At 34.4% G+C, this 16,612-nt stretch overlaps 1 protein-coding gene across 4 annotated transcripts in view; it reads left to right on the top strand.

The window, feature by feature from the left end:
- Positions 1-16,612, top strand: part of LOC131673677 (somatostatin receptor type 2-like) — a 115,215-nt gene that overhangs the window by 78,538 nt on the left and 20,065 nt on the right. Inside the window, exons 2-3 of one of the 4 annotated variants that reach the window (XM_058951866.1) lie at positions 4,879-5,010; positions 5,117-5,197. The exons of the other annotated variants lie outside the window; for them this stretch is intronic. The gene's annotated coding sequence lies outside the window, so the exon portion shown is untranslated. The remainder of the gene's footprint in view (positions 1-4,878; positions 5,011-5,116; positions 5,198-16,612) is intronic. 4 annotated transcript variants of the gene reach the window in all.

Raw genomic sequence — 16,612 nt, 5'->3', positions numbered from 1 at the left:
AACATTTTTGTTATTATCTGATGCATTATGATATTGCATGGCAGAAGCATATTTATTTTTGCTATTTTTTGAAAAATTATAAGATGACACGTTAGATTTCAAATCATCATCTAGTGTAAGGTCGTCGGCTGATTTGTCAAAAGTATGCTTACAAATTAAATCGTTTTTCTTAAATCTAAGGTTGATGTGATTAAACGTAATAAATTTTGGAAGAGTTGTTGATATGATTGGGAATTTCTAAACACACTTTCGTTGAACATTTGAATTGACAATATTAATGGGTCTATTAATAGTAGTTTCTATATTTGCTACATTAATTTTTTATAAAAATATAATGTATGCACTTTTTTCATATGATGATAACTCAGTACACATATAAACGTTCAAATCGTCAACTATTTTCCAATGATTTGTTTCGCGAACAGTAATATAGTGACCAAATAGAAGACTAGAATCATGAAATATTGCACTTTTCACTTCATACATTTTACCAGAAATTAAAATTATTTCTTTTTCAAATGATTTTAATTGAAAATCAGTAATTTTATGACGATTACCTTCATTATTATGTTTGAATATCATCAGTTTCAAGATCAAAATATCATTTTTTGTTTCTAAAAATATTTTAGTATACTTATTATAGTCGTATGCTTTTTCACTAGGTATATTCAAATTAGTCCACTTGTCAAAACTATATTCTACAATTTTTTGTAGACTTGTACGATTTTCAATTGATAAAAGGGGTAGTGTTAGTATATAATAGGAATTTGATGTTGATTTACGTGAGATATTACAGTACTTACAAGCTATTTCTAGAATTATATTAAAAGCGAGACTTTCTTGTAAATTTTTAGATTTACGATAAAGATCTAGAATGAAATCTGCAGCATCTAACTTTTGTTTTGCAATAAACTTATGTCCGACGAAACATTTCACTGTCGCTATTTGGACGTTGTTACCAGATACATACTCTTTAAAAACCTCGTATAACGTATTTTGTTCTGGATATTTTAATAATCTAAATCTAATAGAGGGGCAGTGAAACAAGCTTTGTAAGCTTGAACTAGCATAACAAGAAACTTTATCTTTGTTTTCTATGCCGATAACTTTTCATAGATTATTATAGCATGACGATTCATATTGCGAAATCACTTGAGGATTTGCAGTTGCAATTAATTTTGTGCTATCATTAACAACATATGTTTCATTTGTTTTATGAGAAATAACCATTTTTATTAATGAATTTTCACTCAGGTCATCAGGTAATACGGGAAATGGTACCAGTTTATCGGACTGGAACATGTCAAAGATGTGTTTTCACATTTTCGTTTTATCATATGCAACTGTATTTGGCGTGTTGTTGAAGAATATAGAAATTGCAAATGCTATGGCATAAACGCCACAATCGACTGCGTTATCCTGATTTTGAACTTTAGGAAAATATATTGGCAAATCATCAAAATGACGGAACAATTTTCTGAGATATATTTTATGACTGTTATGTAATTGTTTTAGATTCAATGAATCATAAATGAAAATAGCTTTACTACTATGGGCAAAAAGTAAGGTGAATTTTCAATTTAAACTTCGCGGGCTTAACATTTCGGGCTAGTTCTTTTTTTCTTGAGTTGGTAGGACTGCGAATGACATCTGGGACAAATTTCATGTCAATGTTATCATCAGTAATATATTTACGCTTGTATTTACCAAACGACCAAGAGTGCATGTTTCGATTTTTACAATGTCTGATTTAATTGAGCAAAGAAGTGCCATCAAATTTTGTTTGCGGAATGAAATTTCGGCTGCGGAAACGTTGAGGATGTTGCGGAAGGCCTTTGGTGATTCTACCATGTCGCAGAAAAATGTTTATAAGTGGTACAAAGACTTCAAAGAGGGTTGAGAACGTGTTGATGACTTGGAGCGCTCCGGACGACCATCGACGTCAACAGATGACCAACACGTCAATAAAGTGAAGGAATTAGTGCTCGAAAATCGTCGGTTGACTGTTAGAGACCTTACTGATATGATCGGAATATCAGAAGGATCTGTGAAAACAATTTTGAAAGACCATTTGGGCCTACGAAAAGTCAAATCTCGTTTGGTACCGAAAACGCTCAATTTCTTGCAAAAAAGTCGCCGCGTTGATGTGTGTGAAACAATGCTTTCTGACTATCAGGACAAGCTCAAATGCATGATTACGGGAGATGAGACTTGGATTTATGCTTACGACCCTGAAACAACCGACCAATCAAGCGAATATCGTGCTAAAGGCGAGGCCAGACCGAAAAGTGCACGTCAAAGTCGTTCAAAAATCAAGGTCATGATGACAGTTTTCTTCGATTTTCGTGGTGTGGTGCACTATGAATTCCTTCCACCCGGCCAAACTGTTAATAAGGAATATTATTTGAGCGTTATGCGTCGTTTGCGTGAAGCAATTAGTCTAAAAAGACCAGAATTATGGGCCAACAACTCTTGGTTTTTGCATCACGATAATGCACCATCTCACACTGCACTCGTTCTTCGTGACCATTTCGCCAAAAATTCGACGCATATCGTTCCGCAACCACCGTATTCGCCTGATTTGACTCCGTGTGACTTCTGGCTATTCCCAAAACTCAAGAGACCACTCCGGGGAACGCGTTTTGAGTCGATTGAGGAGATAAGAGCTGAATCGAAGAAGGCGCTGATGGCTATACCGGAAAGGGACTATTTGGCATGTTTCGAGGATTGGAAAAAACGTTGGCATAAGTGTATTTTATCGGGAGGGGATTACTTCGAAGAGGATGACATTGATGTAGAAGAATAAATAAAGATTTTTCATTTTACAAACAAATTCACCTTACTTTTTGCCCACAGTAGTAGTATCATAGTAAGAACAAACCCAATGACCATTTTCACATTTACCTTCGAAACAATTGTTATCACAGCTGTGCAATATTTGTAAATGTGGAAATTGATGAGAAAGTGGCTCAAATCGTATACTTTGTGGATCATTATTAAATACAGTAGTATAAAACGTAGTCTTTGGTTTGAAATTAGAATTTAATTGTAATAAATTATGAAATTTTTCAATTTGAATATCTTTCAGAAGTGCTGAGGGATTTAAAACCATCAAAGCTTCTTCTAAACTAAGACAATATGTAGAAACTCTCATATTATTTTATGAAAATGTATTTTTATTTAAAAAATATATTTCTAAATAAATTATTAAATTATTTTGTAAAAAATATAAATATAATATAATTTATATAATGAAGTCGTATATAATATTTTCTCACAGCCTGAGACAGCGCTTTGAGCAGCTGTGGTATAGGCGCTAATAGCGACTGAAGTGCTATAAGCAGCCTTTTATTTGACTCTTTCGTTATTGTCTTCTATTGCGTTTATCTAATTTGCTTATGATAAACGCAATTCTTTTATTGTGAATACCACATGTAATAATGCAACAATCAAGTTTATGTATATAATTATTATTTCAATTTTAATTTTAATATAATATAATAATAATAATAATATTATAATAATATAATAATAATATTATACATTACAAGATAAGAAGAACTAGGTACAAGGAATTACGATATATATAAATATAAAACAGTTTTGTTAATATAAAAACAACAAATAATAACTTTACTAATTTATAACAAATAAAGGGTAGGTTTCTTTAGTCTAAAATTCTCTCGTGCAATAAAACCAAATTCTCGTATGTCCATTGAAATAATATAATATTGTTTTTATAACCGTAAATAACCGTTATAACCAATAACCGTAATACGTGATAATAAAACAAGATGGGAAAAACGAAAAGATGAGTTAAAAGTATTTTGTTTTATATATAGTACGAAAAGTTTAAAAATATTTTGTTGTATTGTGACGGTAAATGTCTTATTAGCGCTAACGGCCCAATCATGTGGTTGCCCGTGACTGCAGCACCTACCGGTTGGGGAAAATGTGACGAGGGAATTCGGCACGCGACGGGACGGAATACGCGCGTATGAAAATGAGGGAGTCGAGGATCAGCTATCGATATCGCCTGAGAGGAGTCGAAGATTAGCACCCGGTCGCTAAGCTGTGCAAGGTGAGATAGTTGATAGTTCCCGAGCTTTCCCGAGTGCCGAGACGAGCTGATCCAAGTGCAGGAATAGCTACTGATAGAGAGAGCAGCAAGTTGAAAGTTGGGAACTCGCACGCTCAACTGCTACCTAAAAGATCGAGAGTTTTCCCCGAGTTTTCCGGAGTGCAGTGCCGAGAAATAAGGAGCTGTACCATAGCATTACGTCCGGAGAGTGTGCGTACAAGAGTGTGTGCAGGTGTGTGTGAGCGGTGAGTTTTGCCATCAAGGGCGAAACAGTGAGCGAGAGGCCTCACAGCCGGCAAATAAACATTACACAAAGACATAGCGTGTGCCGTACGAGTCTCCGTCATCTCCCTTGTAACCCGTGCGAGAATTAAAAAAGTAAGCTGGCCAGCTTAATTTCGCGATCGCGGTAGAATTGCTAAACAACTAATCTCTCGACTCGACAAAAAGCGTGCATGTAATAACTCTGCAAACTGCGAGCGGCGAGCGATCCGATACTGCATGTTGTTGTCGTGCGCGCGAGATGTAAACATAAACACGTGGGCCGAATGTAGTGTAATATTCAGAAGTAATAAAGAGTTCTCGCTTGTGATACTAACAAGATTGCCGACGTATTTATTTCACGGTAGCAAATAGTTGGTTGACTGACACCCGATCAGTGACGCCCTTCAGTACGATTGCGCAAATAAATTAATTAAACGGTATCCACCCCGTTACAGTATAAATAATAATATATATATATAAAATTATAGTAAGTTCTGTAAAAATTATACTATTTTCTTTTTTTTTTATCACAGGAGGGAAACGAGCTGATAAAAGAGTAAAGAGGCGCAATGAAGACATTAAAAATAACAATAAAATAAAAGTATTCATCAAGGCATTGGCAGACGAATGTTCGAATGAAGTACATTCGTCTGAAGAGAAATAAAGTTAGTAATAAAATAATAATAATAATTAATACTATATAATGTATATAAATATAATATTTACAAAATGTTAACATTTTTTTTTATATACGTCATAATTTTATTATAGATAATACTCCAACAAACAAAGAACAAATAAAAAATCAAGTCATGACATCGACCAATATGAAAGTTCAAAAATTAAAAACTGGTATTTAAATTTAAATAATATATATAACATATAATATCAATTTATAGCAATAAGTATATACTGTATTGTACTGACATTAACAAATATTATAGATTGGCAACCTCGAGGAACGAGAGCCAGAAAAAAAGTGCAATTTGAAAAAAATTGTAAAGATATTGCTTAACTTCTAACTGCTTTAACTAACGTAAAAGAATAATAAAATATATAATTTGATGAAATATATAACCTTTTTATTATTTTTTAAAAATGTAACCCTAACAAATAAGATACTTAAAATAATATTAATATATAACTGATAGACGTGTAAAGAAAATAGAGGAGGAACAGTATATTTACCTATTGATCGATTTAAATTTCAATAGAGAAAACTATTAAATGTAAAACTACTTCTGCTTCTCTTATGATTGCGTCAGATAGTACGTTTTGTTCGATAAACAAGAAATAATAAAAATAAATACGATCCAACTTTGTTCCACGTTCCACATTTCACATGTTGGTATATCACAATCATAAATTTAAAATTCAAGGTAATCGAAAACTTAACCCGAAAATATAAATTTAAATAGATATTGTATTTTTATTTTTTTAAATTAATAGAAATATTAATAGAATTTGTTAATTATTAATAGTATACATCTCCAAAAATAAGCTTAAAAATTGACAAGTTAAGTAATATGCATTGTTTTGAATGCTCGTTAAACTGAAACATTTACCTCTATGATACAATTTAAAATGATTTTATTCTTTATAGAACAAAAAAACTTGTTCATATAGTGGTTGATTATCCACTTTTGTGCAATATTTTAAGACCTCATCAAAGAGGTATCAAATTCATGTAAGAATGTGTCACTATGGAAAAAAAATAGATAATGTAATTGAATGTATCATGGTTGATGAAATGAGTTTGGGTAAAACTTTGCAGTGTCTAACTTTGTTGTGGACATTACTAAAGCGAGGTCCAGAAGCTAAGCCATTGACAAATAAAGCAATTATTGTAGCACCAAGTTTCTTAGTTAAAAATTGGTACAATAAAATTTTTAAATAGCTAGAAAATCATGTTAAACCTCTGGATGATGCCAGCAAAGCCGATATAGACAAAAAAATTGACTGGATTTATGAAAACCTATAATTGACGATGTACCAATCCAATACTCCTTATAATTAGTTATGAAGCATTCAAATTACATGCACGTATATTAGAAATCAAGACAGCATGAAGTAGGTTTAGTTTTGTTCAATGAAGAACATTAATTAAAAAATTCTAATCAAGAAAAATTAAAAGAATTAGTCATAATGTAAATAAATGTCTTATATTAGATTTACCAGTGTCTTAATATCAAAATACTTGCCTTTGAAATATGAATTTGTAGTCTGCATAAAAATAACTGAATTACAAACACAGCATTGTACAAAAACTTTATTAAGAGTGTGATGACGCGTCATCACAGAAATCTATGCTACCTTATGCTAGCGCCGCTCCTGCTAGAAACGTGCGGCCAAACGGCTATTGCCGCATATACCCGCCCACGCATGTCCAGATCTCGCGACTTATGATCCCCCGAAGTTTTCCCGACCGATGCGCACGACCCTTACGCCCGCGTACAACCCCTCGCACACTCACGACCCGGTCCGACACTCCCCCGGGAAGCTGGAAGCCCTTAAAGATTCCAGCTGTAATCAGCTGATCGCAAGCCCCCGTTAACTAAGGCAGACCTGGCTAGACCGAAGTAGGGGCAACCGAGCGTGTGAGAGCGAGCGAGACAACCGATACGAGAGCGAGCGAGACAACCAATACGAGACCGATCGGACGCGAGTGAGGGGAACCGGCAAGGCCAACGAGAAGCAGATAGACAAGGATAGGCAAGCGACGCTAACGGACTAACCAATCGTTATCAGCTTAGGGGTAGCTAGACAAATGGAGTAAAACCGACGCTGTCTTCGCAACCAGTAGGGAAATTAGACGCCAAGACTCGACCAATGACGAAATTACACGGGCAAGAAATACCGATATAGACGGCGCTAATATCCGTCTTAGCAACAAACCGACCAATCGCATAACCGTTAAGGAGAGGTAAGCAAGGAGAAGCGGCGCGTCGCCGAAAAACGCCGCGCCAGTACTCGTTCAGCCCTGATGCCAACCAAACGTACCGCTAGACTCTGGAGCGAACCAGGCCTAAACCTGCGAGTGAGCAGCAGCAGCAGAGTGAGCAGCAACAGAGTGAGCAGCAACAGAGCAAACAAGCGAGAAGCAGCAGAAAGCAAACGAGAAGCAGCAGCAGCAAACAACAGTAGCCGCAGTAGAGTGAACAGCAACAGATAGCAGCAATAGCCTAGCAGCAGTAGCAACAGCAGCAACGGCAGGAGCGACAGCAACTACAGTAGCGGTAGCTACAGCGGTGTTAGCCGCGGCAGCCGCAGTCGCGTTCATATCGAAAAGGCACCCGAGTAAGTACGCTCATCTTTTGTTTAATCGCGTTATTGGGAGTGCCGTATGACCTTCGCGCGATCGCTTAAACGTCCGTGTTTTCGGGAGTGCCGTACGACCTTCGCGCGCCAGACCGATCTACTTGCGCACATTTTCGTCACCGACCTTTCGAGCAAAGTTCGTTGTCGCGCCGTTGCCGTTTAATGTCCGAAGGCGAATTTTTCACGTGCGCGCGTCTATGTGCCGCGAAACCTTCGCCTAACTTTAACGAGTTGCCGATTAAAAACGAGCCTTATTCCGTTTGTGAGTGAAGTAATTGTCCGCGTCCGCACAATTATTGCCGATTTATTGGAACGATTTCCCGCATAAGTTGCCGACCGATTAGATAAAGCTTGACCTTTACGTGACCGGCCGATTCACCCGTGCACGCTAGTTCTCGTGGATGCCCTTTGTAATTACCCGTTGATTGCCGAACGACCTTCGCGCGGGCGACAAGTCGCATACGCACGTTGACGAATTCCTTAGTGTGAAGCCGATCGGATATTGCGCGAGTCGTATCTGACCTTCGTTCAACCGACGTGTTCTATGTGCGCATTATTAGCTCTTGTCTTTCACTATAAGATTATTGCTTTGAGGTGTTAGTAATGTCGATTGAATAGCCTGACCTTCCTGAGCTAGTACGCGAAGTAAATAATTTGAATATTGCATAACCGCGCGTTCGTAATCCATCGAGACCGCTCGTATCAACGATTGCTCGCCCAAGTCGACGTTGCGTCGCGGTACGCCATTCGTGTCCCTATCAACTTAGAGCAGGCAGACCATCGCGAGGGATTGACCACTGGACTGACCTACGGAATAGTTGATCTAATAAACTCAAGTCTTTATTAATTATGGTTTTATTATTGACTTTACCCTCTTGATCACCTCATCCCCCGTAGCTATCGCGATCGGTTCCGAGATTAAGCGACTTAGAATATAGGTAAATATTTTCAAACTTTAAACCATTAGGATGGGTTAGAAGAGCTAAAAGCGCATTCGTCTTACCACAATTAGATGCACCACAGCATACTGCACGTATGCTGTCGGGCAATAGATCCCCATGTCTTTTACTTTTCTTTTCACTTTTGTCTGTCAACGCGTCAAAATTTATCACAGGAAGCTTGAGAGACTGTTCCTCTACATCCATTTCACTCTAAACTCTGAATCACAACTGATAATCGATGCTATAAAAGAGTGTATTTTTAAGTTTTTTACGCATTCACTACTAATCACTCGACTATGATCGCCCACGAGAGAAAAAAAGAAAAGGAAGACTGGTAGAAGTTTAGTAAATAACTTGATAAATAATCTACCCATTGAGGCTCACATACCTGGTTATCAATATTGCGGACCTGGTACAAAACTATATAAGCGATTAAATCGAGGAGATCCTGGCATTAATCCTCTGGACGCTGCATGTAAAGATCACGACATTGCTTACTCAAAAATAAGGATATTCAAGCACGAAACATTGCAGACAAAGTATTGGCTGAAAAAGCTTGGCAACGTGTACATAGTTCTGACGCTAACTTAAGTGAAAGAGCTGCAGCATATGCCGTTACAAACATCATGAAAGCAAAATCAATGTTCGGAATGGGACTTAGCAAGAAGCGTTCTAAGAAAAGGAAGACTTCGTCGAAAAAAAATTCTAAAAAAAGAAAGACTTTAACAATGAAAAAACTTCTCAGCATGACAAAAAAATGTATAACTCCTAGCAATGATTCGAAAATTGTTATTAAGAGTGCTTTAAACGCAGCACGAAAAACCATAAAAAATTTTGGTGGAAAGAAAAATATTAATTTACCAAGAATACTTCCAATCCCTAAAGTTGGAGGTTTCCTACCGGCACTCGTTCCTGTTTTCGCGGGACTTAGCGCACTTGGATCTTTAAAAAAACAATTAGAAGAACAGTCGAGGCATAACAAACGTGTTGAAGCTTTAGCTCTTGGTAAAGGTTTATATTTGAGGCCATATCAAAAAGGTTTTGGTTTAGCCTTCAGTACAAATAGTAAAGTCAAGAAGCCTAAAAATAAAGTTATTAAGAAAAAAAAATTATAAAGACATTTAAAAAAAAAAAACTTTGATTTAAAACTGCCACATCGTCCTTTAACAGATTACGATACAAAAAAGTATGCTCATGAATTACGAATTCCAAACTTTCGTGGTGTTTTTATGAGGAACTCTCTACCCACGCGACCACGCGTCAACGAGTGTGTAGTTGTAAACCTTGATGATAATTCTGGACCAGGTACACATTGGGTGGCATACCGAAAAAATGGTAAAAATGTCTTCTATTTTGATAGTTTTGGTGATTTACGTCTATCTCTAGACCTCTTGAAATATTTCAAAGTTGATCAAATCAAGTACAATTATAACAAATATCAAAATTATAATACTTACACCTGTGGCCATTTATGTTTAAAATATTTATGTAATTTGTTAGAACATCATGAGAATTATCATTTGTATAAATAGTAAGAATTGCGAATAAAGAATTCAGTTGTGTACAATCACTCGACATGGTTAAATCATTGACCCTCAGTTTATCTGGTACATCATCTGTATTAGAAACATACTATTTTCCACCTATAGAACTGGATAAGGATAAAACTTATACTCTTGGTTTGGTAGAATTACTTACATTTAATTCGATACCAAATATTGACGTCGGACACAATAAATTCAAAGTTGGCGATATTAAAATTGAACTATCTACAGGTAGTTATGAAATCGGTAACATAGATCGATATTTGAAAGAAAAGTTAAAGTCAATAGATATAAAAATTGAAATAAAACCTAATAACAATACTTTATGTAGTGCAATAATTTGCAATGAACTTGTCGATTTTCGACCAACTAACTCTATAGGACGTTTATTAGGTTTCACTAAACGATTGTTGCCAACCAATATAAATAATGTCTCCGACATGCCTGTAACCATTCTCAAAGTAAACGCTCTACGCGTTGAATGTAATATAACATCTGGAGCTTATATTAATCAAAATAGACGTCATATCATTCATGAATTCTTTCCAGCTGTACCACCAGGATATAAGATCATTGAAGTTCCTAAACAGATTATATATTTACCTCTAACTGTCAGAGTTATTGATCATTTACAGCTACGACTAATTGACCAAGACGGTAATTTAATAAACTTTCGTGGAGAAGTAATCACGATTCGTTTACATATAAAGAGAGTATAATAGGAATAGTTTATAATGCTAAAGTAGGGAGTGGCTATATAACAACACCGTTATGCGCTCAAAAAGTCAGTCATCGACGGATAGTCAGAGGTTTAACACGTCGAAACATTCAGTTCCTGAAAAGTTTCGGGTTGAAGATTGTTCGAGACGTCGCAACAAAAAGAAGAAAAAGAAACGCCAACAGTTTAAAAAATTAACGTGTATATTTGTATGCTGTTGTCATTTCAAAGATGGAAGAAATACTTAGTGTGCAAGCACCTATCATCTTTGATGAATCTATAGCTCATTATGAAGTTCATGCACATCAACCTTACAATTCACAAACATTCAACAATAGCGATGAAATTCATATATTAATACAACATCAAGATTTATGTCTCTTATCATCGAAAAGTTCTCTATACATTGTAGGAAAAATAAGAAGACGTGATGGTAATGCTGTTACTGGGACAAAGTTCGTAAACAATGCTATATGCCATTTATTCGAAGATATCCGCTATGAAATTAATGCCATTGAGATAGATAGATGTAAAAATATTGGATTGACGAGTACTATGAAAGATTTAATTTTATTGAATCAAAATCAAAGTACATTCCTCAAAAATGCCGGATGGCTTGATATTGAAGAAACTAAGACAATAGCTGACAACAATGGTTACTTTGATGTGTCGATACCACTTTCCATGATTTCAGGATTCGCTGAAGACTATCACAAAATTGTTGTGAATGTAAAGCATGAACTTATTCTTACCCGATCAAGAGATAATTTAAACGCAGTCATACAAAACTTGATGAGAATTGATGATACTGAGCAGTATGAACCTTTTAAAATAGAACTCATACGAATCGAATGGTTGATGCCTTATGTATTTACGTCAGATAAGTGTAAAATACAGTTATTCAATTTCATTCAAAAAGATATTCCTATTTCTATGAGTTTTCGATCGTGTGAACTTTATGAGTATACAGCATTACCACAAACGTCAAAACATCTTTGGACAGTAAAAACATTCAATCAATTAGAAAAACCAAGATATATTATATTAGGTTTTCAAACAAAACGCAAATCTGATCAAACTAAAAATCCCAGCAGATTTGATCATTGCAGTGTAACCAATGTTAAACTTTTTCTCAATTCTCTGCAATATCCGTATGGAAATTTAAATCTTGATATAAGTAATAATCAATATTCTATGTTATATGACATGTATGCTAATTGTCAAGTGAACTATTACAACAGAGACTGTATGTATAATCCACTTTTGAATAGAAAACAATTTATTACGGATGCACCTCTAATAGTAATAGATTGTTCTAAGCAAAATGAATCATTGAAACAAGCTGCTGTAGATGTACGTCTAGAGTTTCAAACAAAAAATGATATACCTGCGGAAACAGCTGCATATTGTTTAATTTTACACGATCGTATAGTTAAGTATAATCCAATAAGCGGTAACAATACAAAACTTGTATAAGTATTATAATATAATAAACATGTATACTTTTTTTATCAAATAATAAACCTTATCCCCCACCTCATTCCATGAGATATACCGACTGGGCGTCATGCCTGTACGCCACCGTCGATAATATACCCCATTAATCATATATCTTTTTTTTTTGTTTCATCAATCTAACACATTATCGATCGATTATCGGGGGGGGGGGGGGGGTCATGGGACCCGCGGGGGGCATCATCCACGTCGATAACTACCGACCGGCCGAGCATACACACACACATGCACATGCACGGTCGGCTACAATACAAACCGTCGATAAAAAATCGGCCGATAAAACATTTCAGTGGTCGGTAATGCAGGATTGATCATGTTACCGACTGCTGGTAAGGAAGGAATGTATACTCACATGGTAAAAATGGCTTAGAACCCTTATAGCCTTGACTACTCTAAATATATATTAATTTTGAAGTTAGATATTGTTAATTCAAACAAATATTTGATTGAAGGTGTGTTTAATATTTTATTAATTCAATTAAATAATATATTAGATTTACCAAAATATGTTCTTAAAGTAGTTTGGTATTTTTAAAGAAATTGGTTTGGTAATATTAAGGAAACTATTCTTTAGTTTTTAAAATAATTTGATTAACTTTATAAAATATTTATTTGAAATAAACAAATTAAAATTCTACTATATTATTTGTTACATTTAAAAATATATGTCCTTGATTAAAACATATCATGTTAGATTTTAATAAATGTTTGTTTGAATCAAACAAATTGATTTTGACAAAATATATTTGTTTAAATCAAATTTTTTCTCAGTGTGACCATTGGGTAACTGCACTATATTAACAATTTTACTGAACTGAATATCTTCACCATCTATTCTATTCCAAATAAAATCATTTAAATTACCCAATTTATAAGATTATAACTTCTCATCATAAAAGTTATTATTTAATTTTTTGACTATAAAAATATATTCATAATTATTAAAAATTATTTCATGTGCTATATTAAAAATAAATTCAGACGAAGAAAATTGTAGTGTGATAATATTTTTTGTAATTAGTTTATCATAATATTTTACTGGTTGAACACTCACTATATTACGTTCATTTATTAAATGAGAGAATTCATTATAATTGTCCAAGTCGGTAATAATTTTTTTTTTGCTTTTTTGATGAAAATATAGATTGACTAACTTATATAGTAAGAAATCTACAACTTAAGTGTAACTGATGTCTAATCGCAATAGTGTTATTTATATTTATGCGATTTGTTGTATGTCGAGACACATTTTTTTCCCTCTTTATTCTTACATTCAAACCGTAAACAACTTATTTTACTCAAAGGGCCAAACAATTTCATATTTTGTGCATAGTGAACAAGTAAATGATGTTTCGATTTTATTTCATATTCAAAGTTTTTACACACGGTCAAATATTCATATACTGTTGACTCCAATAACTTATAAGTATGCAGATGAAGATTATCGTTGAATACAATATTTATTCATTCCTTCAGGGTCAAGTACATTTCCCATTGTTCATTTCGTGAAGGAATTAAATCACCGATTATTAAATTAAATTTTGGACAAAATATAACATTTACGAAGATGTTAAAATTATGCAACCATTCTTTATTGATTTTTCATTAATCATAGGAGGTTTATTACTGTTGTATCCTGGGCCAAAATTAAAACCATTTAACCAATCATTCAGAATTTCCAATTAAAAATATTTTTCAACGTAAATAAAATGATTTATAATAATAGCCCATGTCGTATATACATATTCCTTCTAGTAAATCGTGTATAGGATCGACCGCGATGTTACTTTTCATGTGAAAATTCGAAATTTTATGCAAAACACATTCTTCTTGAATGCCAGTGATTTTTGAATTTTTTAATTGTAATTGTTCATCATAATTTTGTACAGTTCCAAGCGTACATTAATTTTCTAAGGAAACTAACTTTTTCTCAGATTGTGTGATGTGACAGTAATGACAAAATACATTCGCTTTAAAGCAAACCTAAAATGGAATGGAGTGCCAAATTATCCCCAACGAACAATGCTAATTCAAAATAAATATGTACTAAATCACTAGGCCATTTTATTTTGATTCCTTGTTTGCATAAAAAGTTTATTTCGTTTATTACTTTCGCTAATATAGTAGGATTTTTCAAAATCTTCCTATCAGTTGTATTAAATAGAGTAAGTAAGAATATATTTTCAATTTTTACTTGATACTGCACTGGCAACGTTAATATGCTTACGTATACTGTACCTGTTTTCGAAATACCTCTATGTATCCCTAATGGATTATTATTGACGTAATCATCATAATGCATAATTAGTGAGAATACCGTTCTATTACTGAAAGCTGGAATGCGTTCTTTGCAACGATCTGCTTGTATTAGATTACTAATAATTTTATTATTTGACTTTAGACTGTTCATATATTTTAGTGTTTCGTCATATAACACAGGTAGTTCAAGAAATTTTCTTAAAACGTTATGCAGGGGAATAAATTGTAAATTGAGTGGTACGAGGGGGGGTTAATAAGTCTTTACAAAATCCAATAGATGGCGCTCGTCACGCTTAAATTATGATGTTTTTGGCAAGCAATACTACTAACTAGATATCGTACAAAGTTTCAGCTTGATTCATTAAGTCGTTTTTTTGTGAGCGTTGGTTGAACAAAAAGGTATTGATTTATTTGAAAAATGGAAAAAACAGAGTTTCGAGCGGTGATAAAACATTTTTATTTGAAAGGCCTTACACCAAAAGAAATCACAGTTGAGTTGAACGCCGTTCATGGCAAGTCTGCCCCTGTGTTTAAGACTGTTTATAACTAGGTAAAAGAATTTAAACGTGGCCGTACGAGAACAAAAGATGAACTTCGTTCAGGACGCCCCGTAGAAATGAGTACGCCCAAAATGGTCAATAAAATCCACGATACGGTGTTAAGTGATAGAAGATTAAAATTGCGAGAATTAGTTGAGGCCACAGGGGTATCAAAGGGTACAATAATTTCAATTTTGCAAGAAAAATTGGGGATGAAAAAAATAACAGCAAGATGGGTGCCGCGTTTGCTGTTGAAAACAAACGAACCCGTGTGGTCACTTCTCAGGCTCTTTTGGCACGCATACGTCGTAATCCGGAAAACTTTTGGCTTCTACTCGTAACTGTAGACGAAACATGGGTACACCACTACACCCCTGAAACCAAAGAACAGTCCAAACAATGGATTACCGGAGGAGAACCAGCCCCAAAGAAGGCAAAGACAGTAATGTCAGCTGGTAAGATTATGGCCACGGTTTTCTGGGATGCGTATGGAATCATCTACATCGACTACTTGGAAAAGGGCCAGATGATCACTGGACAATATTATGCGTCATTATTAGGTTAGCTGAAAGAAAAAATCAGAGAAAAACGTCCTCACTTGAACAAAAAAAAATGCCTCTTTCTTCAAGACAATGCTCGAGTTCACACATGTGCAGTTTCGATGGCAAAAATTAACGATTTAAAGTTCGAATTAATTGACCATCCACCATGTTCGCCTGAATTGGCTCCCAGTGACTTTATCTTATTTCCTAACCTCAAAAATGACTTGCCGGACAACAATTCACGTCGAATGAAGAAGTCATCGCTGAAACAAATGACTATTTTGAAGGTTTCCAGAAATCATATTTTTCTGATGGCTTAAAAAGACTGGAAGGCTGTTTAATAAAATGTATTGACTTTCGAGGAGATTATGTTGAAAAATAAAAAAAAATTACATACACAAAACTTTTTTTTCCTTCTTTTTGTAAAGACTTATTGACCCCCCCCTCGTACGTGTACTAAAGCTTAAATCCCAATCACATTTTTATATTCTTTTCATTCACCAATGTGAATACTTACTGAATCAATGTAGGTTCCTAATTTTCTGAAAATTGTTAATCTTTTTGATTTAGTTGAAGCAATATTTAAGGAGTTTGAAAAATCGTTAAATGTTTTATCGACAACATTATCAGAATCAGCATTGTTCATTTCAAATAATTTTTTTTTTCAAGAGATTTAATATATTTTCTAAAAATTCATTTGTTTCATGCAAAATATGATCAACATATTTTCTTGATATATAAATTACAAATTTTGGCAGTGCATTTTATTACGGCATCTGTTAAGCACTCCCACATGAACTCTGGATGAAGGATGAGAGGATCTAGAAGAGAAAGAGTCAAAGAATCATTATAAAAAAATCATTTAAGATATCATTTTTTTTCATCTAGATA

This window comes from Phymastichus coffea, unplaced genomic scaffold (assembly GCF_024137745.1).
Source record: "Phymastichus coffea isolate CEN01 unplaced genomic scaffold, Cenicafe_Pcof_1.1 PCOF00014, whole genome shotgun sequence".
NCBI lineage: Eukaryota > Metazoa > Arthropoda > Insecta > Hymenoptera > Eulophidae > Phymastichus > Phymastichus coffea.
This window is presented reverse-complemented; position numbering and strand designations above follow the sequence as displayed.